The sequence below is a fragment of the Mauremys mutica genome, chromosome 1, assembly GCF_020497125.1.
Source record: "Mauremys mutica isolate MM-2020 ecotype Southern chromosome 1, ASM2049712v1, whole genome shotgun sequence".
Lineage (NCBI taxonomy): Eukaryota > Metazoa > Chordata > Testudines > Geoemydidae > Mauremys > Mauremys mutica.
In genome coordinates this window covers 37,960,882-37,987,740 of record NC_059072.1, presented here as the reverse complement: position 1 = coordinate 37,987,740, position 26,859 = coordinate 37,960,882, and the positions used below count along the sequence as shown (strand labels likewise).

General features: G+C 41.8%; 1 long non-coding RNA gene across 2 annotated transcripts; it reads left to right on the top strand.

Moving 5' to 3' along the window:
- Window positions 1-26,859, top strand: LOC123353549. Of its 2 annotated transcripts, XR_006574530.1 has the most exons (7): window positions 1-220; window positions 2,701-2,734; window positions 5,131-5,341; window positions 15,786-15,881; window positions 17,348-17,387; window positions 23,473-23,528; window positions 26,424-26,859. It is a non-coding gene; the product is annotated as an uncharacterized LOC123353549 (long non-coding RNA). The 2 variants fall into 2 exon arrangements; XR_006574531.1 differs by lacking the exons at window positions 2,701-2,734; window positions 5,131-5,341.

Genomic DNA, 26,859 nt, shown 5'->3' with positions numbered 1-26,859 from the left:
CTCTCTCTCACACACACACACTATCTATCTATCTCAGAGTTATCTTAAGAGCTTTCTATAAGTCTTTTAACAGTTCTCCTTTGACACAATGACCATCTACCTTCTATGTTTGCTGTATTATTGAAGTTATTACTTAGAGGAATGGTATCATTTTCATTTTCTTGATGCTCTTGTTGCTGTACTATATCATTTCTTCTTTCAACTGAGTCTAGCCTTGCAGGTAACAATTGCAAATGTCTCCAGTTTTGTCTATCTACTTCACAGTTATTAGTCATGACATCATAAGATTGAGGTGCTACCTCTTTTGTTACAGTGGTTTTCTGAGCCCAATTTCAACCACTATAGATACATACGCAGTCACTGTTCCTGCTAATTTTTCCCACTCATGTGCGGAATGTATTTTGTTATGTGCATCAATATGGAGGTGGTGTCACACATCACCTCCACATTGGTGCACATAAAAAAATTCATGTGATGGAGGTGGAGCTGAAGTGTACAAAGTGTAGGAGGGGGTCAGGGCTAGGGCAGAGGGTTGGAGTGCAGGGGGTGGGGGGGTGAGGGCTCCAACTGAGGGTGTGGGCTCTGGGGTGGGGCCAGGAATGAGGCGTTTGGGGTGCAGGCTGCCCTGAGACTATGGTGGGGAGAGAGGACTCCCCCCAGCTCTCTCTCCCCGCAACCGGGCTGGTGGGGAGAGGCACCTCTCCCTGCTGCAGCAGCTCTGGAGCTGAGGCCACAGGATAGGATCCTCTTTCTCAGCTGTGGCAGGTCCAGGGCTGGGTTGGGTTGGGGCCGGGGAGCATCATCACTCCCCACTGCAGCCTCTCTCCCCACTGCACAGAGCTTAATAGGTTGCTGCACAGCCGTGTAGCTTAGAGGGAACTTAGCATACACTTATCGTTTGGTTACAAATAAAGCCCGCTGTCATAATAATTCCTCTGATACAAACTCCACTGATATTTATACTTATTCCTTTCCTTATACTTTTCTTGAAAAAACATAGGTAACCTTTTTCTAAACTTTCTGTTAAATAACTGTGCAAGCGATAAATCTTGTTGTAATGGTAATGTTCTATAATTTAATAATTCCAAATATAAATCAGTATTTGTTTCTTTAGCTTTTGTTAGTACAGTAATCTCTGTACTATTTTAACACCATTTTTAACTAGCCCATTAGATTATGGGTAACCTGGACTTGATGTAATATGTTTGGAATCATATGCTATGGCAAAACTTTTAAATTCTTGAGTATGAAATTGGGGTTCAGTCATTACCATATTGGGCATGCCGTGCCTTGCAAATATTGATTTAATTTTATTAATTATTTGTGTGGCACATGTGTTTTCTAGTATAGATATTTCAGTAAAAAGGGGGAAATAATCAAGAACTATAACATATGCATATTTTTTATATTCAAATAGATCTAAGCCTACTTTAGATCAAGATCCTATGTTTTCTTGAATGTCATAGATTGTTTAGACTGAACAATTCTATATTTTGATGTATATCAAATTGTTTTCTATAACCCTCTATGTTTTGGTTCATTTATGACCAATACAGAACATCCCTTGCTCTATATTTACATTTGTCTGTGCTGCATGTCCCTCATGTATGTGTTTTCACATCTCTGCCATTAACCCTAAAGGAATTACTATGCTATTACCTTTAAGCAAAATTCCTTCAGTTACTGATAAGTGTTGAATAAACTGATTATATGGCTTCAGTATCATTTTTATAGCTTTTTTTAATAGCTATAAAAACGCTTTGTAAATTCTCATCTTGTCTATTTGATTGTACAATTGCTTTCCATACTCTTTTTGATATAGGACACAATTTTTAAGTACATCTACATGTACCACTCCTTGGTCACATCATAAGTTCTAGAAAGAGTATCAGTAACAATTAATGATTCGCCTGATGACATTCTAATTTTAAATCATATAAATACAATTGAAAAAATAATCTTTGTAACTGAGGCAGTATGTGTATCATGTTCCTCTTTGAAATATTAACTACATGTTTATGATCTGTTTTTGCCAGTACAGACTTACCATATATAAATATGTAAATTTGTTTGCATGCCAAAACCAGTCCCAAAGCCTTCTTCTCTATTTGAGCAATTTGACATTCCATTTTTGACATAGCTCTAGATGCATAAGCAAATGATTTGCATAGATCACCATATCTTTGTAATAGAACTGTTCCTAGGCCTTGTTTGGATACATATGAAGACAATTAAGTCTGTTACTATCAAATAGTTTTAATACTGGGGCTGTTTTTATTAGTTGCTTAAACTGCTTAAATTCTTGTTGATTTTGACAGTCCCGTTTCCACTGATTATTTTTACAAAACAAACCCCTTAAATTAGTTTTTTTCTGCTAGGTTAGGTATATATTTTCCTACAAAATTAACCATACCCTAAAATTTCTGTAATGACTCCTTATCTTTTGGGTAAGCATTATCAATGGTTTGTGTTCACTGTCAATCAATCTGTAATCCCTGACTGGTCAGATTTTCTCCAAAAAACATTTATTCTTGCAATCTAACTTTACATTTGTTTTTGTTAAGTTTCAATCCTGCTTCTTTTGCACTAGATAATGCTTTAATCTTATATCATGCTCTTCTAAAGTTCTTGCCTATATTGTTATATTATCTTTGTGCATTTGTGAACAAAAAAACATTTTTTTAAAAAAATATTGCTCAGTGAAATACCTCGGGAGCTGACCATAATCCAAAAGGTAATCTTTTAAAAACATTAATGTCCAAAAGATGTGTTAAATTTATATAGCAATTGACTTTCTTGCACCAATGGATTTGACAAAAATCCATTCAAAGCATCTGAAAAAGAGGAGTATTTTGCTCCTGACATTTGTCCAAATATTTCTTCCCTGGTAGATATTTTTAAATTTTCCCTTTTAACATACGTATTTAAGTCTTTTTGATCTAAAACATAAATGTAAAGTTCCATCTTTCTTTTCTATTATTATTAAGGAACTTACTCATTCACTCTTTTAATTATATCTAAATTAGCTAACCTTTCTAATTCCTTTTGTACCCTATTTATTAAACCTAAGAGTGTTTTTCTAGTTGCATATATAACTGGTTTCTTTGTTTCACTTAACTATATTTTTGGTAAATTGCATCCAATTTACTAATGCCAATGGATAACTCTGTAAATTGATGTTCTATTTCCAGTGTTTCAGAATCATGAATAGACTGAATTTTACCAATTAGAGTTAGTGCTAAATATGTTTCTAATCCTAAAATAGATACTCCTCATCCCCTAACTACTACAAATCTTATGTCCTCTAAATTTTCTTTAACTATGACCTTTAATTCACAAATACCTGTAACAGGAATGTTTGCAGCACTATAAGATCATAAATGAATATTTATATTTTGTATTTGTTCTTACTACAGTTTTTACTTTTAGACATTTTGTATTTTCCTCTGAAATTACATTAGCTTGTGCACCTGTATCTATTACATACAAAATAAATGATGCATTAGTAGGTAGTGTAACTGTCCATTCCTCCTTGTAGTTCACAGAGGGGCTCTGTTTCAAAATAACCAGAAACAAATTTTCTTCATCTGTAATGTCAACTCTGTTTTCCTTATTCACTATCTTCTCTGAGACTTTTGAATTTTGAACTAAACGTATGTTTCTGAGTTTTTCCAGATTTCTCTGTTTACAAATGATTGCTAAGTGATTCTGTTTCTTGCAGATAGGACAGGTTTGACCATATGCTGGACATTGTCTAGATTGGTGCCTTCGTCCACATCTAGAACATTCTTTCATATACTCATATGTTTTAACTTTAACACTTTCACTCTCTTTTCCTCCATAGACTTGTATTTTTTTCACTTTTCCTTATTAATTTTATTTTCACATCAGTTTGTTTTCTTTCTAACATGTGCAATAGTTGGTGATTAAGTTCAGCAGTCTGTCAAATACTCATTGCTTTTTTCCAGACTTAAAGCTGGCTCTTCTAACATTCTTATTTTTACACTGATATCTTTTATACCAGGGATATGCAACCTTTGGCACACGGCTCATCAGGGAAATCCACTGATGGGCCGGGACAGTTTGTTTACCTGCAGTGTCCGCAGGTTCAGCCGATCACGCTCCCACTGGCCGTAGTGTGCTGTTCCAGGCCAATGGGAGCTACAGGAAGCGGCAGCCAGCACATACCTTGGCTCACGCCACTTCCCGCAGCCCCCATTGGCCTGGAACAGCGAACCGCGGCCAGTGGGAGCTGTGATCGGGCAAACTTCCGGACGCTGCAGGTAAACAAACCATCCTGGCCCGCCAGTGGATTTCCCTGATGGGTTGTGTGCCAAAGGTTGCTGATCCCTGTTTTATACTCCTCACAGTTTGATCTTTTATCACTTACTAAGATTCTGGAAATTACATGTCTGGCTTCTTATCTATAGATTTGTTAACTTAAAAATCTTTTCCTCCATTTGATTTCTTGAGTGAAACTGAAATCTTTCAACTGTTTAATTTCTTTTTGGTAAACCGTATTCCTCAAAAAAGTAAATAAATAAAATAAGGCAAACGTATAGTCCGCTCATTCCCTAACATTAAGCTCAAATGAATTATATAATGAAATTGCTCGGTATTTGCAATATTCAAAAAAGATGACAATCTTTTGTTCATCTTCCTTATGAGTAGATACCGATGCCCCCAAAAATAAATCAAATTCTTGTTTAAACCTTTTCCAATTTTCTGCAGCATTTCTTGACAATTTTAGAAATGTAGTAAATCTTAAATGATCCAACTTATTTAATTCAGACTCTTCTGCATTATTTTTACCTCCGTTTTTTTTTTTAACTAATTCCAGTTCTTTTTATCAGTTCCTTCACTCCTGATACATACAGGTTGATCTATCAGTCTAGCCTAAAACCAGCTGCCTTCTTCCACTGTCAGCTCCCACAGCCTGACGATTCTATTCATTCTCTTAACGCGACAGTAAAACCACGGTAACATCTCAGAGGTTGTGTAGGACTGAAAGCCCAATTTTATAGAACAGTGGTGGGCCCCACAATGCTGTATGTGCAGAATCATGGGTGGTAAAGAGGCGGCAGGTTCAACATCCACAGGTGTTTCAGATGAGATGTCTTTGCACCATAGAAAGAGCTACACAAAGGCACAGAAAAGTATTAGGATGGAAGTCAAAGTCTGATGTGTCTGACAACATCCAGCAAGTGCAATTTCACTAGTTCAGACACATATAAATGATGACTGAAGAAGACTGGGTGAAGATAGCATGGCAGGAGAGGGTGTTAGGAAAGAGACCCTGAGAAGCTGAGGAAGTGATGGATGGATTGCATAAAAGAAACTGGTAAGCAAGTGAATCCTAATGCTGCTTTAGACAGACAAAGATGGTGGATGATTGCATGATGACCTGATCCCCAGCCGATGGGATAAGGGAAGCAGTTGTTCTTTGGTTTAAATAAATGTCATTTCTTTTAGAATATACAAAATAACACACAAAACCACAATAACCTATGAAAATGTGCAAGACAAGATAGTCAAACCCACTAATTTTTCATAACACTTATGAGTGAAGTGTAATTGATGGTCTGCCAAACCACCCAGATACTGCAAATGACGTTTCTTACGCTTTGTAAAAAAGGCAGAGAGCCTTTATTTTTCAGATCCTGTCAGAACTGAATGTGCAAAGTCACATCCAGGAGTGATTTCACATTGATGAGCCCAAAATATCTATAAAGATGCACACAAAATTGGGGATGTAGAGCCAAAGTTGCTACTTATTGAGTTCCAGGTTTAGTTACAGTCATACACGTAATCCTGGTCCTCTGCATTTAATTCCCCCCTCCCACACACACACACAAATGAAAGTATGGGATCAAGCTTGATCCTGCACACACTTACTGCAGTGGATACTGCTGCTTTCTCCCCTCCCACCCCTCCATAGTCCCATTGGTTTCAAGTGAAGACACAACCTCTTTGGGGCAGGGGCCACGTTTGTACAGTGCTTAGCACAACACAATCCTGAGCCATAGGCTACTAGGTGGTACTGTAATATAAATAACAACAGACTCTATTTTATCACTGCTGCCTTAGCTACTACAGAAATCCAGTGATTTCTTGATAATTTAGTATTTTCATTCTGATTAAGTTCCAGAGACATTCTTAAAATCATGTCAAATAGAGATGTTCGAGAACACTCCTCAGTACAGTTTGGTACCACTCTTTGGGCCAGATTTTAAAAAGAGCTCAACTCCCACTATTGGGACTGGGTTTTCAAAACAGCTCAGCTCCCACTTAAGGATCTAAATAAAGTGGCCAGATATTCAGAAGTGCTCAACACCCAGTGTCCCCAACTTTTGAAACCTACATATTTCATTTAGGAGCCTAAATGGCAGCTGAGCACTTTGGAAATTCCTGCCACTATTCAGGTGCCTAAGGCCTGGTCTACACTAAAAAGGGGGTTCGAATTAGGGTACGCAAATTCAGCTACGTTAATAGCGTAGCTGAATTCGAAGTACCCTAATTTGAACTACTCACCCGTCGAGACGCGGCGGGGTCGAACTCCACGGCTCCCCCGTCGACTCCACCACCGCCGTTTGCAGTGGTGGAGTACCGGAGTCGACCGCGGCGCTTCCGGAGTTCGAACTATCGCGTCTAGATCAGACGCGATAGTTCGAACTCCGAGAAGTCGAACTCACCGCGTCGACCCGGACGGTAAGTGTAGACTAGCCCTAAGTGGCACTTGTTGGGTCCTGAGCCTTTTTGAAAATCGGTGCCTTACTGTATAAACAGTGAAAGGTTCTTCATCAACTCCATTCATGTCATTTTTAGATTGCTGTAATTTCTGTCCAGAATGCATTGACATTTTTGCAGCTCACTTACCAGCTCTGTTACGTACTGAGAGGCTTGGAAAACAGTCATGGATACACTATAATGTGACAGCTGAAACCTGATCCTTGCAAACTTGTTATTTTGGTTTATAAAAGTCAGGAATAAAAATGGAAATTATTGTGGGGTTTTTGATACATTTGCAAAGCCTGCAATCAGCACAACAGGATTTATGACCTGGCCTACTTTTACTAGACTATAGCTTAGTAAAACAGTCAGTTTCACCCTTCACTTCTTTGTACTCAGGAAGATGTCTTTCCTTTCCAGAAGATAAAACACTAAAAGGAAGTGCTTATTAAGATCAGGGATTCTCAACTTGAATATCATGCTTCCCACCGGAGAATCACAAATGAGTGTCGGGGTCATTATCATATGGCTAAATGGGAGGGGTGGGTCTGAAGAAGTCAGACCCCTATATAGAAAAGATTGAGAAACACTGAGTTAGATTATGTCATTGCAAGTTTAAATGTCACTAAACATTCTATTCTGCAGTAAGAATATTGACTTATCTTAAATATGTGGCTGGGATGATTTTACTTAATAAGAAGGTTAATACATAAAAAGAATATTTAACATAAGAGAAATTATTCTAAAGACAAAAAATACCATTACTTCTCTTTGTCTAGAAGCCAATTATAAAGGATTTCTTTAAATATTGGCCTTGGGTTATTTAGACCTTTCTTTGCATTGTTAGGTGCACCTCATCCATTATTATTAACAGGCATTCTGCACCCAGTTCCCTGAACATCCAATTATACATGTTTCTCCTCCCCACAATACCACACATATCATAGAGCATTTGGACAGCATTTTGGATGTCAGCAATGTAATTCCTCTCTATTTCCTGCTTTTGCAAGAAAAAGAACTATAATTTGATTCCCTCATTACAGTATTTGATCAAAGAGATGAAAATATATCTTTAGTTATGTGATCTCAGTCTGTGATAATCTCAAAGATCTTTTGGACTTCTCCTCAAGGATATGCTGTTTAAGTAATTAGCCATGCTAGAGGCGGGAAAGGATGGAGCTTTCGTTGGAAATTGCTAATATGTGAGACGAGCATAGTTCTAAATGGAGATAATTGTAAGGTGGAGGAGAACACGGAGTTCTGTCATTTATGTTCAAACAAGTTTTACACACTTCCTCTGCAAATAGACAGAATGTGCTTTTTAAATGTATTTGTATAAAAATAGGCTGTATTGGTTTTTCCCTTGTCCCCTGAGGTATCTAAAGACCTAATCCTCCTCCCATGTAAAGCTCCAATTAACTTCAATGGGAGCAAGACCAGACCAGAAGAGAACCTGCCCTCCTACAGAATATCACTGGCCTTTGAGACAGCTAGTGGCTTTTTGCCTTAGCACCAATACATCTCATTGGCATTTTGTGAGATGCAGGAGCTGAAGAACCCAAGTCTGAAATGCTTTTGGATTGGACCAATGGGAGAGTGGGAAGTTGGAAGCTGCTTGGCCCTAGTGGCATGTAATGGGAAAACACTGAGTAGGAGCTATGGGCAGACACTGCTGATCAGAAAGGCAAGGGAAAGGAGAAGAGAGACATTCCAAGAGACAAAGCTGGATGTCCCATCAGAGTTCTCCAGTCAGAACAAGTTTCTGATGTTCCCTCTCCTCCGAAGGAGGTAATGGTGTATAGCTGTAATAATTTTGTGTCTTCACCAGACTCCTCAAAAGCCCATAATCACCAGAGCATTAGTCCAAACCAATTCATTTCACACTATTTCTCTGACTCCATACTGTGATTTCTTTTAGCAGTTTTACTAAGGACCTTTCTACCTCTTTCCATCTACTTTGGATCATGAACAAAATTCAAAGACCAGCACAACTGGAAGTTACAGCCTCAAAGTTACTGCCCGAGGTAACTCAAACAGAGCAATCCATTCAGACTAACCTTTCTATATTGTGACCCTGATTCTCCTGTATGTTCCGGCTGTTTTGTGCCACTCAGTAACTAAACCTGGTGCATCCAGCTTCTGGCAGATTCCCCCAGAAAACTGGGAAACTGTGTGTGGGGCAAAGCCACCAAAATGGATCCTATGCTACCGCCAGTGCAGAAAGCTGAGAAAAGAGGACATGTTGGGGCATCCGTACACCCAGTTGGTTCCTGGCTGCCATAAGGACCATTGAAATTAATTCGCAGACAATTTAAGTTAAAGTAACCTTTGAGCCCCTTTAATTACACCAACTAATGGCCTTGTATTTATGATGGCTGCCAGTGGATCCCAGGGGCCCTTATGGTAGCCATTGACCAGCCCACGTCAGGAACAAAGGCCTGCCACTGAGTCTCCAATTTCCAGGCAGACTAATGAACCCATGAGATACAGCAAAACTGACTGATTAATCAATGTGCCTGATTGGCTGAGGGGAACCAGAAGGTGTACTCTTAAAATCATCATCAGCAGCAGCAGGTTGCTGGATACTCAGAGCTTATACCTGCAGTTCCAATCACTCCTGTTCTCTGCCTTGTTCCCAGTGCCCTCCAGTCTTGCTCAGTTCCTGAGTCTGGCTCTCACTGCTGCTGCTTAAACCATTAGACCTTACTGCCCACACCCTGGTCACTGACCGCTCAGCCTAAGACTCTCCTGGCCACATTCCCTTTTCCTCAGAACCATCCTCCAATCTTCCAGCCACAAAATGGTTAAAATAGGAGATTCTTTACTAGGGGAAAAGTGCTCTGGGTTCAAGACTGATTTACCCCAGTGGAGTGGCATAATGGGCAGTCCAAATGAGCTAGTGAATCAGGACCATGATACAGAAAGAGTTGACTTTGAATAAATTCACCAGCTTGGAAGCTGTTACTTAAAACCACCTTTGCACCCCCCCACTTCTGGACTTGCACTGAGCTCTCCAAAGTCAACTCAAAAAAATCAGAAGCAGTTTCTTTGAGGATGTTTATCAAATAAAATGTTTTGATTCATCATTAATCCTACAGAGCATTTAACTTGTTTCTTAGCTGTTTGAGAAATCATTGCTCTATGTAAGAGTGGGTAGGCCACTTGTGTAAAATTACGCCTTACATTTTTCTCTTTCATGGCCAGACTCAACAATACACTGCAGCTTCTTTGCGCTGTTTCATCAATATAAAGCAGGTAAAAGTCTGGCTTCACTTGTGCATTTAGATGGGCTAACAGCTATTTTTCACTGCTTCTGTGGTACAAGGCAGCTGGACAGGGCCGCCCAGAGGATTCAGGGGGCCTGGGGCAAAGCAATTTTGGGGGCCCTTTCCATAAAAAAAAGTTGCAATACTGTAGAATACTATATTCTCGTGGGGGCCCCTGTGGGGCCCGGGGCCTGCGGCAAATTGCCCCACTTGCCCCCCAGCAGCCCTGCAGCTGGAACATACTGGTGAACCTGGTGAAAAATCTTTCTTCATAAGTCAATCTTACTAGTACTCCAATCATTTTTGCTCTTCTCTGAACTCTCTCCAATTTGTCAATGTCTTATATATATTGAGGCACTGAGTACTAGACAGAATATTTCAAGTCTTACCAGGTCTATACAGAAGACTATCTCTTGCATTCTTTGTGACTTGTTTGCCTTGGTTCTGTCTCTTATGTATAACCCTAAATTACACTGGCCTCACAGACTCTTACCTACTTTCCAGCTCACTTTACATCAAGGTCTTCTTCCACTATCTTTAGCTTTCTCCCTCCCACTGAATATTTCTGCTTGAGAGTGTTTTCTCCCAACCTCCCCTAATTTGCAATCTGAAAAGACTGCAGGGAATTTTGAAGTCATTTAGGGTTCTTTAAAAATGAGAATGAGTTTACAGTGGTTTTATTGGTAGCTATAGCAACAAGCAATGATTTAACAGTACTCTGAAGCATTTATTATTTCATACGTGATTTGTTGTGAAAAATGTGAAAGAGAAGAACAAGAGGCTGCAGTGCATCTTAGGAATACACTATCTTACTCCATTCATTAGCATAGAATGATGGCAAAAACCCAGCAGGTCCAGGCAATATTATCCTTCCAAGTTCACAGCTCAGAAACTGCAATATGTAAATAACAATGGAAAAGTATCAGAGGGGTAGCCATGTTAGTCTGGATCTGTAAAAAGCAACAAAGAGTCCTGTGGCACCTTATAAACTAACAGATGTATTGGAGCATAAGCTTTTGTGGGTGAATACCTACTTCATCAGACGCATGTGTCTGATGAAGTGGGTATTCACCCACGAAAGCTTATGCTCCAATACATCTGTTAGTCTTTAAGGTGCCACAGGACTCTTTGTAACATTGGAAAAATAACTTGATTTGAATTAGTACAGCACTGGCTGCAACTATTATTTCATGTACTTTACTCGGTTTGCTAATTCAAACTTCCATCATGACAGGAATTTGCTATGGAATCTTAAATGTGTCCTTCAGTGCTTACTAGTAGACCCAGAATGGTTCAGAAAAGTTTGTCCACCTTTCAAACATAGGCAGTTTCTGAAGCCTGGTCTAGTGGTCTACACTACAAGTTTATGTCAAATTTAGCAGCGTTAACTCGAATTAACCCTGCACCTGTCCACACAATGAAGCCATTTACTTTGACATAAAGGGCTCTTAAAATCGATTTCTGTACTCCTCCCTGACGAGGGGATTAGCGCTGAAATCAATATCACTGGTTTGAATTAGGGTTAATGTGGATACAATTCGACAGTATTGGCCTCCGGGAGCTATCCCACAGTGCACCATTGTGACTGCTCTGGACATCACTTTCAACTCAGATGAACTGGCCAGGTGTGCAGGAAAAGCCCCGCGAACTTTTGAATCTCATTACCTGTTTGGCCAGTTGAGCTCATCAGCACAGGTGACCATGCAGTCCGAGAATTGAAAAAGATCTCCAGCATGGACCGAACGGGAGGTACTGGATCTGATCGCTGTATGGGGAGATGATTCCATGCTATCAGAACTACGTTCCAAAAGATGAAATGCCAAAACATTTGAAAAAATCTCCAAGGGCATGATGGAGAGAGGCCACAACAGGGACTCAATACAGTGCCGCGTGAAAGTTAAGGAGCTCAGACAAGCGTACCAGAAAACCAAAGAATCAAACGGATGCTCCAGGGCAGAGCCACAGACATGCCACTTCTATGCTGAGCTGAAGGCAATTCGGGGTGGGGGCACCACTACCCCACCCCGACCATGGATTCTGAGCAGGGGATACTCCCCAAGTTCCATAGACTCCTCTCTCAGACGCTCAAGAACGCGGGGTCCCAACTACTCCACCTCAGTGGACAGCCCAAGCAACAGAGGGCTGGCATTCAACGAGTTTTGAAGTGGCCTTTTCGTTCCCTCCTCCCCTCCTCCCACACCCCACCCAGGCTACCTTGTCAGTTATCTTCCTATTTTTATAATCAATTAATAAAGAATACATGGTTTTTAAACAATAGTGACTTTATTTCCTTTGCAAACAAGCTGTGATCGAAGGAGGGAGGGTGAGTGGCTTACAGGGAATGAGTCAACCAAGGGGGTGGGTTTTCATCAAGGAGAAAAACAGAACTGTCACACCGTAGCCTGGCCAGTCATGAAACTGGTTTTTAAAGCTTCTCTGATGTGCACCACTTCCTGGTGTGCTCTTCTAATCGCCCTGGTGTCTGGCTGCATGTAATCAGCGGCCAGGCGATTTGCCTCAACCTCCCACCCCGCCATAAACATCTCCCCCTTTCTCTCACAGAGACTGTGGAGCACACAGCAAGCAGCAACAACAATGGGAATATTGGTTTGGCTGAAGTCTGAGTAAAGTGCACCAGCAACCCTTTAATCATCCAAATGCACATTCTACCACCATTCTACACTTGCTCAGTCTATAGTTGAACAGCTCCTGACTACTGTCCAGGCTGCCTGTGTACGGCTTCAAGAGCCAGGGCATTAAGGGGTAGGCTGGGTCCCCAAGGATAACTATAGGCATGTCAACATCCCCAACAGCTATTTTCTGGTCTGGGAAGTAAATCCCTTGCTGCAGCTATTTAAACAGACTAGTGTTCCTGAAGACGCAAATGTTATTAACCCTTCCCGGCCATCCTACGTTGATGTTGGTGAAACGTCCCTTGTGATCCACCAGTGCTTGCAGCACCATTGAAAAGTACCCCTTGTGGTTTATGTACTGGCTGCCCTGGTGGTCCAGTTCCAAGATAGGGATATGGGTTCCATCTATCACCCCACCAGAGTTAGGGAATCTCATTGCAGCAAAGCCATCCACTATGACCTGCACATTTCCCAGAGTCACAACCTTTTGTAGCAGCAGCTTAATGATTGCTTTGGCTACTTGCATCACAGCAGCCCCCACAGTAGATTTGCCCACTCTAGATTGATTCCCGACTGACCGCTAGCTGTCTGGCATTGCAAGCTTCCAGAGGGCTATTGCCACTTGCTTCTCAACTGTGAGAGCTGCTCTCATCTTGGTATTCTGGTGCTTCAGGGCAGGGGAAAGCAAGTCACAAAGTTCCATGAAAGTGCCCTTCCTCATGTGAAAGTTTTGCAGCCACTGGCAATTATCCCATACCTGCAACACTATGTGGTCCCACCAGTCTGTGCTTGTTTCCTGGGCCCAGAATCGGTGTTCCATGGCATGAACCTGCCCCATTAACACCATGATCTCCAAAGCGCCAAAGCCTGCACTTTGAGAAAATTCTGTGTCCATGTCCTCATCACTCTTATCACCGCGCTGCCGTCGCCTCCTCCTCGCCTGGTTTTTCAGGTTCTGGTTCTGCATAAACTGCATGATAATGGGTGAGGTGTTTACAAGGTTCATGACTGCTGCATTGAGATGAGCAGGCTCCATGCTTGCCGTGGTATGGCATCTGCACTGATAAAAGGCACAAAACGATTGTCTGCCATTGCTCTGGGGAGGGGTGACTGACGACATGGCTTACAGGGAATTAAAATCAACAGAGGGGGTGGTTTTGCATCAAGGAGAAACACAAACAACTGTCACACAGAATGGCCCCCTCAAGAATTGAACTCAAAACCCTGGGTTTAGCAGGCAGTTGATTTCACGGAGGGAGGGGGGAGCAAATGAATACAAAATAAATCTGGTCTATTTCTTGTTTTGATCCACTCCATCTATCTTTTACATCTTAGGCTGGCAGCAGATGGTGGGTGCTCAGCAGAAGATGCTGCATTACGACTGCTAGCCATCATCATCTCCTGGGTGCTTGCCAGGAGATGGTGCAGTACCACTACTAGCCATCGCCATCTCCTGGGTGCTCGGCAGAAGATAGGAATGACCTGGCTGAGTCACTCCCATGTCTGCCCAGGCACCCCTGACCGACCTCACCGAGGTCGGCTAAAAGAGCACCCAGGAGTATGATGACGACAGATACCAGTCGTAATGCACCGTCTGCTGCCAAAAGGCAATGAGCTGCTGCTGTGTAGCAATGCAGTCCCATGTCTGCCAGCACCCAGGAGATATACGGTGATGGTCAGCTGGGCTCCAAGCTTGTCGTGGTATGGCGTCTGCACAGGTAACCCAGGAAAAAAGGCGCAAAACGATTGTCTGCCGTTGCTTTCACGGAGGGAGGGTGGGGGCCTGACGACATGTACCCAGAACCACCCGTGTCAATGTTTTTTTATCCCATCAGGCATTGGGATCTCAACCCAGAATTCCAATGGGCGGGGGAGACTGTAGGAACTATGGGATAGCTACACACAGTGGAACGCTCCGGAAGTTGATGCTAGCCTCGGCACTATGGACGCACACCGCCGAATTAGTGTGCTTACTGTGGACGCATGCAATCGACATTATACAATCTGTTGCCAAAAATCGAATTCTGTAAAATCAGAGTAATTCCATAGTGTAAAACCCTCGAGGGACATCATCAGGCTGAGTTTTGTCCAGTCAGTTTTACTTCCAAGACAGTAACTGCCACTACAGGAATTATGCCTTTCTGTAAAGATAACTGCCCCAATAGAAGGCATCCAAGAATTACATAACCATGCAAATGATCATTTAAGCAGCAAGAGCCAGAATGCCCCCTACCAACTGTAAAACCCTTGAAAGGGAAGGAAAAGCAATGAGGCTAGCTTAACTTATGATAGCCTTCTCTGAAGTACTTTTTTTTTGCACTGATTTCCTTTCCTAAGGTATTATACAACATATGCCCCACCCCATGACTATTCATAATAACTGCAGGAAGGTGAATATATGGTAAAGTTAGCCATACTCATCAGAGCAGTCAGCAAGCCTAGCGGTACGACCAGAAATTGCTAGTATTGAGCAAAGTTAAAAAAGATCAGTTCAGACAAGTTATTGCAAGTTCAGATAGATGACTATATAAACCTTAGCAGAAATCTTACAGAAACTGCCTCTCTGATGTTATTTCAGCATTCATGCCAGAACCAAGAATGAAAGAACCATATGAAAATGAAAATTAATCACAAGGAAGAGTTTACCAGCTTTTCTGAACTTAAACAAAGAAATAACCCAAAATGACAACAACAAAACCTTCACTGAATTTAGTTCAAATTCTTGGTGAAAGTTTCTGTAGATCTTATTTTATCAAAACTAGTTAGTCTGTCCCTAATAAATGGCATAAGAGCTCTAGCCAGTGCTCATGTGCTTCTTGGAAGTATTGCCTACTAATCATGCCACTTCTAAAAATGTCAGGAAAGAATGCGGTGCAGATACTCTACTGAATCAGGTAATTCAGTCCTGCACCATCTTTCTGTTCCTTGAGATGGAATCAAACCAAAGCCAAATCTGAACACTCTGAAACATTGAGAAAGTTTGAACAGAAATTTCTGGCTTGGATCGCTAGTTCTTTTAGGAGTTGAGCCTCCATCATTGAAATCAATGGAACTTTTCCTACTACTTCAATGGGAGCAGAATGAGACCAATAGTGCATTCAGTCCTTTACATTGATGGATGTTGCTTTACTTATGCTTTATTGCCATTTCTTTTCAGATAAGTATAAGATAACATTGCATTGAAGGCACCTCAAATTTCTGTGGCGAGCAGGCCTGTTTGAAAGAGCAATTGCCTCATTCACCCTGGTTATCAGTAAGTTAGCTGGTGTATTTCAACATGATACACAGCCTCAGAAAAGTCCTGGTATTCAAAAAGCAGAGATGATTCTTTGTCCCATGGAGACATTGATTTTTGCTTCTTAGTGGTAACTGTTTGGTCAGGTGTCTCTCTGCCCAGGTTAAAATAAATCTCATGTAATCAGGAGTTAACAGGAGAACCCCAGCACAGCATCTGGCAAACCACTTTGCAGAGCTCCGATACTTAGAAACACATTACTCTTCCCCTATATTTGGTAACTGCTGGCCAGATTACACCCTCCCTCAGAAAAAAACACAGGAGAAGGCAAAGTAGTGGAGGCAAGGGGTAGAGGGAAAACTTCTGCAAGCTTCCCCTTGTGGAGGTTTCCTGGCAACGGCCCTTCTGATGGAAGGGGCTTAAGGAGTTATCCATTTTGGAGGCTGCATCCTCTCCCAAACCCGTGAATAGGGAAGGGACCATTTCTGTGTGGAGCCTGGAGCCATCCTTGAGCCAGATGTCACTCTGCTCACTCCCTCTCAGCTAGACAGTTGAGCTCAGCTGTAGTCATGCTGCCATTGGCTGGGTTGCGTTGTGGCTGCTCCACCTTCTCCTGGCCACATTCCCAGAAATTATAGCACTCATGGTAGGGTGACCAGATGTCCCAATTTTATAGGGACAGTCCCGATTTTGGGGTCTTTTTCTTATACAGGCTCCTATTACCCCCCACACCCTGTTCCGATTTTTCACACTTGCTGTCTGGTCACCCTAACTCATGGGGACCTCTGGCTGATGGGCATTCACATGGAGACAGGGCTGCAGGAGACAGTGTCAGAGGTGCACTACTCCTCATTCTGTGCAGAACAGGGACCTCCAAGACAACTCAGTGAAGGATGACTAAACAGTAGAGAGTCTTCAAGGGCAGGTTAGCATGGGGGTTCCAGTGCCAGAGTAAATAACCAAACCAGATAACACTACAAGTAGCAAAGTCAAAGGACAAAGTTCTGTACCATTATTTTGGTCTTAATTTATTGACCACTGACTGTGCTTGAGGCTATGGAAAAAATCAAACTGTATTGATATAATGTAGACTAATTGACATAGCATGTATTTCTTCTCCTAAAACAGTTCCTTGTAGATTTTAGAGCTACAACCCAATCAAATACACAAGATGCTTACAGTAAGGGTGAAAATACAGGCACTGATCTGTAGAGTGACCAGCACAATGGGACTTTGATCCTGACTGGGGCCTCCGGGCACTACTTTAAAATGACTGTAAAACCAATGATAGATAATAATGATACAAGCAATCTGGAATTCCTGCAGATAATTAGTGGATTCCATATCCACAAGAGGCAATTAAGCTTTCATATCTAAGGTTAGTTTATATGACTGGTTACATCATGATACCTTTACTTCAGCTCTGCAATTAAGTCTGTCACAAAAGCTCTTATTTTTTACTTTCCCACCATCCACCCTGTAAGGAGGTGAGACAAGGCAGAGATATTTCAGCTATTACTAATGGTGAGTAATGAGCTACATTTTATTTTCCCAGGTGCATTATCTCTTTAATGTGGTAATAAACCAGAACTTTCATTTTGTCACTGTCATAACTTAGGATTTTTAATTTTTTTCTTAAAAAGGGGAAAAAAAGAAAGGAAAAAAAAAAGCCATGCCATGACGCTTACCTAGTTAGTCAATCCATTTTTTAAAGGAACTGAGTTAGTCCATTTCATTTTAATGCATAAACTTGAAAAAAAAATCAAAACGGTATTACATAGCTTTGTCACTTTCAAATGTCCCAGTTAGGAGTTTCCAGTTACTTCTGTCCCTTCCATTTATTTTTCTCCTCTTATAAGTTTCTAGCTGTTTGGTTACTTCTTTGCTTTTTATAGCTAACAGTCCATAACGTGTATCCTAAAACAAGGTACTCTTCCTTTTTCTTTCTGAGCCCCCCGCCCCTCCCCCCCATGCCATAAAAACTCCACGGCCCACCTGTGCCATAACAACTAGTTTCCAGCATATAAAAGCCAGGACCGGCATTAGGGGGTAGCAAGCAGTGCAATTGCCTGAGGCCCCATGCCACAGGGGCCCCCAGGAAGCTAAGTTGCTCAGGCTTCGGCTTCAGTCCCAGGTGGAAGTGCTCAGGGCCCCAGGCTTCAGCCCATGCGGTAGGACATCAGCTTTCTTCCCTGGGCCCCAACGAGTCTAACACTACCCCTGCTTAGCGGACCCCCTGACACCTCCTCACAGCCCCCCAGGGGTCCCCAGACTCCTGGTTGAGAACGACTGTTCTAAAATATAAGAGTTTAAACATTACAAATTGCTCTTTAAATGTCAAACTCCTGTTTAATAGGCACATGGGTGGTTTTCCAAAACAAGCCTCCAAACCTCTGGACGGCCAAGGATCATTATAGAATACCTACCCCATTGCAGGTCTCCATACTCACTAATTTCAGCTTTCTTTGGTGTAAGAATGGCTCCTTACCTAGATAGTAATTTTCAAAATGTTTTGTGCACCTGCACATTCCACTGTAGGTGTATGTGTGCACAAGTTGAATTGGCAACTTGCCAGCAGCAATGCTAGCAGGCTGCACACGTGCTCCCACTATCCTCATGTGCCCCACTGGGAGTATAAGAGGGCATGGTCGCCATGTCTCTCTCTGTTCTTTCATACCACTGGAATCAAATACCTGAAGTAGAAGGGAAGGTGTAATATATTTGTACACAAAACATCCTGAAGAACGGTTACTGTACTGTTAAGTAGCCATTTTTTTACTCCTTGGAGTTATTGTGCACATATACATTCCACTGTAGGTGACTGCCGGTGGTGGGACTTTGGACTACTTGAAGAGATTGCAACACTGACTTGCTGAAGTTGGCATTGTCTCAGGAAGCTTGAATAATAGCATAGTGTTTGGCGAAGTTATGTACAGATGACCATGTTGCTGCTTTGCAAATTTCTGTTATAGGAATGTTGCTCCAAAAGGCTACAATGGAATGAGCCCCAGTGGAGTGGGCTGTTATCCTAGGTGGGGAAAGACATTTGCCTGATTGTAGCACAGTTAGAGGCAGGAATCGAGAAACACTGGACTGTAAGGGGTTGTCCCTTAATCCTCGCACTATAAAGCTACAGAAAGTCTCGGAGAGGACCAGAAAGAATGTGTGTGGCCCAGGTAAAATGCCAGAATGCTCTGAATATCCAAGGTATGAAGCATTTCTTCAGCCTTAGAAGAATGAGGCTTCAGAAAGAACCCTGGAAGATGAATAGTCTGGTTAAGGTGGAATGCTGATCTCACCATAGGCATAAACAGAATGCGGCCTAAGACTGACCTTGTCTTTGTGCAAAAGGAGGGTCAGCTAAAAATGCTTGTTGTTTGGCACCCTTCTCACAGAAGAAATTGTTACCAAAAAAGCTGTTTTCATTGATAGCAACAACAGAGATGTTGTTGCCAAAGGTTCAAAGGGGAAACTCATCAAGTGAGACAGTACTAAGTTCAGATCTCATGAAGGCACTTGATTGGACACAGGAGGCTACATGTAAAATTTGGGATTTCAAGGACTGCAAAAAGTTAGAAAACCCATCCATGGGAGGTTGTTCTACAGAGATAGATGCTAGATGGACTGTCACTGAACTGACAGAGACCAGAAGATTTCAGGTGCAGCAGATAGAATGTTTAAACTCTATGGTATTTGGTGATAACTGGTGAGATTCTTCCAAGATTGATTTTTTTTTCAGTTTGCTGCATACATGGCTCTGGTAGAATCCTTTCTGCTGCTCACCAAAATGACCTGGACATCTTGGGAGAAGAGTCTCTCCTCATTGCTCAGCTGGAAATCATCCATGACATGAGATGGCAAGATAGTAGATTGGGGTGCAGTGACTTGCCTAAGTTTTGAGACAAGAGGTCCTTGACCAGGGTGCAACTATGGATGCTGGAACTGATAGTTGATGTAGGTCTGTTTACTAGGACTGTCTTGGCAGGCAGGCACCAGAATTAAGGGAACCTTGTCTCTTTTTAGCTTCTTGATGACCCTTGGAATCAGAGGAACTGGGGGGAATACATGCAACGGATAGTTTGACCAGGAAAGAAGAAAAGCATCTGTCATGGAAGCTGAACTGTGACCAACCCTAGAGCAGAAATATCCTGCATTTGTTGTTCAGGTTGGTTGCAAAGAGATCCATTCCCATTGATTAAAATTCTGCTGCAGAATGTCTATCCTTATTGACCACTTATGATGGTTGATGATGTTGCTGCTGAAGGAATCCACAATAGTGTTAGTCACTTCTGGAAGGTGAAAGGCTTTTAGAGAAATATTGTTCTTTATACAGAAGTACCACATGTGGATCACTTCCTGGCACAGCAGAATTGACCTTGCACCATGCTGCTTGTTCAGATAAAGCATAGGAGTGGTATCATTGGTGAAAACTTGAACCACCTGACACATAATGATGGTAATGCAAGCCCAGTGAATAGCTTGAAGTTCCAGAACATTTATATGGAGTGAAACCTCTGGAGGTGTCCAAAGTGCTTGAGCCTGAATTTGACCCAGATGGGTCCCCCAACCCAGGTGGATGCATCTGTTACAAGAGTCAGACCTGGTTCTGGTGGCATGAAAGGAACTGTTTTGCATACATTCTGAGGGTCCTATCATCAATCCAGGAACTGAAGCACTCATGGAGATATGCAAATCAGCATGTCCAGCAAATGTCTGTTCAGAAGATACTCCAAGTTCAGACAAGCCTGCAGACATCTGAGGATAAATCTGGCATGCTGAGTCATAGATGTGCATGAGATCATGTGTCCCAATAGTTGCAGACATGAACATAATACTGTCCTTGGGTTGGAGTCCTGCAAATCAAGGGCAGCATACCAATCTCTAATATCTAAGGAAGGGATAACAGACACAAGGCTGACGATCCTGAACTTGGTTTTCTTGATTACTGGTTCAGCTTTCTTAGGTCCAGAACAGGTCAAAGACTACCTCTCTTTTTGATAATAGGGAAGTACCAGGACTAGAAACGTTCCCTCTCTGCTGGTAAAGAAATTCTTCTATCACTCCCAATTACAAAAAAGACTGTACTTCCTGAAGTAAAACAGTCTCGTGAGATGGTCCCTGAAAAGGAATGGGGAAGGTGGGTCCAGGAAAGGACGTAACATTCCTTTACTGTGCTGAGCATCCACTTGTACAATGTAATCTCTGTCTATGCACTGTAAAAGAGAGTGGTCCCTTTCAAATGGTGGAAGGTGAGAAACGGTTGGTATACTGTCTTTGATTAAGATGTCAAAATGACTGCTTCAAAGCTGATGAGGTCTGGTGAGAAGGGCCTGCTGTAGATTATGCCAATTGGTGACATCTAGGAGGTTTAGATCTCCTTGTATATATCCTAAGGTCTCAATTAATCGAATAATCTCTATTATGCTGGAAGCGCAAAGCGTTTCTTCTTTGTTACTAGGTTGCAGACGCTTAGTGAATGGTGAGTTGTACAGGAGTCTTAATGTCCACATACAGTCATTGTTCTTTTGAACCAGTCTGGATCCTTCAAACAGTAATTCTTTTTATTGTGTTTTCTTGCTCTCTTGGGATGCCAGAGGCTAGCAGACAAGAAGAGTATCTCATTGAGATGGCTGTGGCCATGGAACATGAAGCAGTGTCAGTTACGTTGATAGCTGCTTGAGGAGATGTCTAGGCAGTGAGGAGATGTCTAGGCACTGAATTTTTTGGACAATTTGTCTACAAATTTCAAAATTTCTGACACATTAATAAAGGTACGATGGGACAATGATACCTGATAATTTGACACTCTTATTTGAAGGCTTGCAGTGTTATAGGCCTTTCTGCCATATATGTCTAGTCTTTTATACTCCTTATCTTTTGGAGTAGCTTTAGGGAAGATAGCCCCAGTCGCTCATTTGGCTGCTGAGACCATTAACGAGTTACAGAGGGGGTGAGTAAAGGAATAACCAAATTCCTGCTAGGGGATCTGGTAATACCTGCCCACCTGTTTTGCAATACATGGAATAGAGGCCGGTATCTGCCAGAAGGTCTTGGCAGGTTTCAGTGAGGCTTCTAACAGTTTGTCTAGAGTGTTTTGCATAAGTTTTGCCTGCACACCTAGAGATGTGTGCACCTTCACCATAAGGTCCTGAAATACTATAAAAACCTAAGGGTGAGGAGATGCTGATTCTGGAGTTATGGCCTCATCCAGGGAAAAGGAAGAAATATGGGGGGAGCGCATCTAGGGGTTCCTCTCTTGCCTCCTCTTCTGTGCGGTCTAATAAAGGAGGATGTTGAGAGACTTCAAGAGGATCTTCCCTAGTAGCAATCAGTGTTGGAGAAGGTGATCTCCTCCTAGACTAAGTCTCAGATGGGGGCCTAGATGCTTTTGAAGCAGTTCAAGATGTCCAAGAAGCTGAAAGAGTATATTCCAGTCTTTGTACTGCCCACGATGGTGGACACCCACTGGGGCCTCCTGGTAAGAATATTGATCTTATTTTATGGTCCCTAGTGCACCAAGTGTACAGGGACCTGAAAGACCTAGGAGGAGAGATATATTTATCATGGTGAGAGTGTGAAGAGGAGGAAATTTAGCTCTTGTCAGTGAATGGAGGAACAGTTCCCGCAGGCATTGGTGAAAGTCTCCACATCAGCAATACACAGTGCTGATCTAAAGGTACTGATGTTAACGATGTGGCAGAGCTGGTGGAAGCAGGAAAGCCAGTTGGAAGGCTGATGGTGCCAGCAGAGTTGACATTGACTCTGTAACGCTTGCCTCTGCTGGTGCAGTGGTAGTAGATGTTGACAGTGCTGATGTGGTCAAGGATATCCTGATCAGTGCTGGGAGATATAATAAAGGAAAATCCAACAGAAGGAGACATAAAAGGTTCTTCACTACTGCAGTTTGGACGGCATCGAAATCAGAGGCAAGCGTTACAGTGCTAGTGCTTGTGGCACTGGACTTGGCAGTGCTGGGGTCAAGTCTATCTGATAACAGCAAAGACATCAGTCTTAACACACCCATTACAGCCACAAGCAATGGTGCTGGTGAGTGTCAGTGCCTGCCACCAGACCTCGACTTGGCACCAGAGGACTTTTCAGATTTTCTGTGGAACAAAGAATGAAACTTTGATGGTCTGTCAGTCTCAGAGGATGAAGATGACTTTGGCTGCTTCAAAGAGGCTACCAGAATATAAGTGGTGTTTCTCACTCAATTTGGGCTTCGAAACTAAGGCAGCCAGAGGGCCATTCCTTGCCGGTAAACTGTTGGTCCTCTTGTGGTAAGGGTCAGTCTCTGAAGAGGGACTCATCACCTTTTCCAGGAGATGCACCTTAAAGCAGAAATTCCTCTGCTTCTTTGTCCTCATTGGAAAGGAGGTATAAATAGGAAATCTGTCTCTCACAAAATCCTCACCCAAACAAATTAGGTAGCTTTTGTGCTTATCACTAACAGAGATCATGGCCCTAAAGTGGCGCATTGCTTGAACACTGGGGATTCTTGCATAAAAAAACCCCAGAATGAGAATACTAACTACCTAACTAAACTATACAATACGTACACTCAAATTAACTACAACTATATACAAGTAAGAGCTACTTTCTTTTCTAGAGGCTGCCTAATTAAAAGTGAAGAGTGATGTGAAGCTCCCACTCTCTCTCTGGATGGTAAGTAGGAAGCAAAAGGAAGGTGGAGACCACACTCTTTACGGCCTTTGCTCAGCACTAGAGGATAGCCTAGAATCCTCAGTCTTTCATTTACTGCCCTGTTGTTTTGGTATATCTGCTCTGGACTTACAAATAAATAATAAGGTTATTCCAGTAGTGTCTAGAGACCCCAAGCGAGATTGGGGCCCCATTGTGCTGGGGCCAGATCCTCAACTTTTGTAAATCTCTGTAGCTCAACTGAAGTCAAAGGAGCTATGACGTTTTCCACCAGCTCAGGATCTGGCCATAGCAAGACAGTCCATGCCTTGACGAGCTTACAATCTAAATAGACAATACAAAGGTGCAAGAAACAAGAACAAAGAGGGAAATTGACTTGCCCAAGGTCATGTCACATAGCAGGAAAATGGCTGAGCCAGGACTAAAACCCAGGTGCCCTGACTCCTGTTCCTGAAGCCTATTCTGCTAGACTATGAGCCTTAACCTTGCATCCTCTGTGTTGCTGAAGTTGATGTAAGGTTTTCCCAGTAATGACTAAAGGACCAGGCTGCTTGTATATCATTGTAAAATGGACACCAAAAATATATGCTGTCATCCTGCCAGTTCTCCTTCTCAAGCCAGTCTAAAAGTCTAACCAAGGAGGAGAGGCCTGAATATATAAAGTAAATTATCGGAGATACATTTTTTTTGTAAAGTTTTACACTTATTTTATGTAACATTTTCAAAGAATTAAGGCATTTTTTTTATTATTCTCTGAACCTTCCTACTCTCCTCGCAGATTCTGTGTTCTCAATACCTAGCTTCTTTTTGTTTGTTTGTTTTTGTTCCAAGGATTGTTTAATTGATGTTGTCATAAAAATAAAATTTACAACCACTTATTTTACCTAAAAACAACAAGTGGAACATTAAATACAACTAGCTTCAAGTTTATTAGTACTAAATGTTTCTGAAGTGTCTAATATACCTCAAATCATGAGACCTGGGCATTGACGGGGCTGGGGAGAGGATTAGGGTATCTTCTGTGTATGGATCTCACTTTTTTCATGGGGAATGAGGATGGTGAGAGGACAGCTTCCTTGCATCAGTATCTCCACCTTCCTAGGAGCCTGCAGGGAGACTATCATTATGTAAGGATGATCCACACAAGGCCAGGGGTGTGGTGATTTGGTGGGCCAAGATCATGGGTTGGAAGGGCAAGTAAGGAGGAGGAAGCAACCTGAGAGACACAAAACAAATGCAAAAGCACAAAACCTCTGGACCTCATCTCCTTCCCATCCTCATAAAACAATGGAGTTTGTGGGCAGACCCCTGGTTCATTCCAGGGTGGGACAAACCATGGCTCATTTGGAGTGAATGATTATGGGAGCAGCATTCTCAGAGGAACCTCACCATTAGCTGCTTCCTATGGGTTGAGCAGATGTAACATGTAATTCGTCTCAAGGTGGTTAAACTGGGCAGGCCATCCAACGTTTAGTGCTGGGGAGGCTACACACAGAAAACTTCCTTTGATCACCTGGAAACTGCAGACTTTAGGAGCAGACAAGGCCAAATAAGTTATCTAGTCCATTTCTCTGCTAGAGCGGCATATTAAATTTTCCAATGCTTTGTTCAGTCTAGATTTAAATTTCAAAGCAACAGAGTGTCCCCATCATCCTTGGGAGATGATTCCACAGCTTGATAAGATAACATTGAGCCATATTGTACAATTTTAAGTAGAAATGCTCTACTTAAAAATCTCTTTCACAACATAGCCCATTCTCAGGAAGATGTCCGGGGAATTTTCGTTTTACTTTATTCTCATACACTTTCCCCCACTCTACAATAATTCATCTCCCTCTTTGCATCTTGTAAATATTTGTAAACAATGCTTGTTGTTGCTTAAGCATGCTAAACAAGCTAGATATTATTTTGTTCCCCATATGTCACTCCCTCTGGCCCTTTTATCATTTTTGTAGCTCTTTTCTGAACTTCCTCTATTTTCTCAAAATCTTTCTCATAACAGAGTGCCAGAATTCAGTGCAGTATTTCAGATGTGTGCACCGTAAAGACATACAGAGAAGAACTATTAACTCACTGCATGATGCTTCTAGAGAAAGGGTGGTGCAGTGGTTTAGGTGCCAGCTCCACCACAGCTCCATGGCCTATGTGACCCTGGGCAAGTAATTTAGTCTCACCGTTCCTCAGTACCTTACCTGTAAAATGGGGATAATACTTATCTCACCAGACTTGTGAGGATAAATACACTAAAGATCACAAGAAGCTCAGATACCATGGTACTGGGGGCATATCCATACCAAAGACAGATAGCTATACAATAGGGAAGCCAGAAAACAGGAATGTTCTGTGACAAATGGAGGTTTTAAAATGTTTCATTCCACATCAGAATGAAAATGAGACCTTTTAATTTTTTTAAGTGCAAAAACCCCTAGAGAGGAAAGAGAGAGACACCCTCCACCCCAGAATACCAATAGCTAGTGATTAGGGCACTCAACTGGGATATGGGAGATATATATCAATATCAATCAGGCAAAGCAGAGACTTGAACCTTGGTTTTGCTGAATAATTCACAACCAGTTCTAATATGCAATCCAAAACTGCACTGGCTTTTTATACTGCCATATCTCTGAAAACCCAGGTCTATTTGCTCTCCACTATCATCCCTATGTCTCTCAGCATTACTGCTTTTTCCACAATTCCACACCCTTTAAATAGGTGCATATTTTAGTATTTTCTCCAGAAATAATAGCTTGCAATTTCCACAATTGACTGTGGTGCTTTTGGCACACACTTCTATGCTTTTATGTGGCTTTGTTTTATTGCTGTCTTTGCAACTCCTCCCCCATCCCAATTTAGAATCATTTGTGAATTTCATTAACATGCTATTAATTCCCTTTCCAGATCATTAATGAAGATGTTAACTGCTACAAGACCTAACATTGATTCGTGTGGTGCCCTACGAGATGCTTCTTCCCAATTCAATACATTGCCATTTATCACTTACATTTGTTAATAGACTTTCAGCCAGTTTTTAATCAAGGCAACAAAATTTGTAATACCGGTTGTTTTGAATTAATTTTAGGGAAATATCTTTTTAAAGACAGGGAATCAACTATTTTACTAAAGATCAAAACATTCTATCAACTGCATTCCTTTCATCTAGTAGGGGTCTGATTACCCAACCCTTACTCATACAAGCAGTCCTTATTTACATGAGTGAAGATTAATTACAAAAGAGATGGCTGAAATAGAATTGAGACAAAATTTTGTAATAAAAAAAAAATTATCAAGCTTTTTCTTTATAAACCTGTGCTGTTCTTTGTTGCTTCTGGTTCTT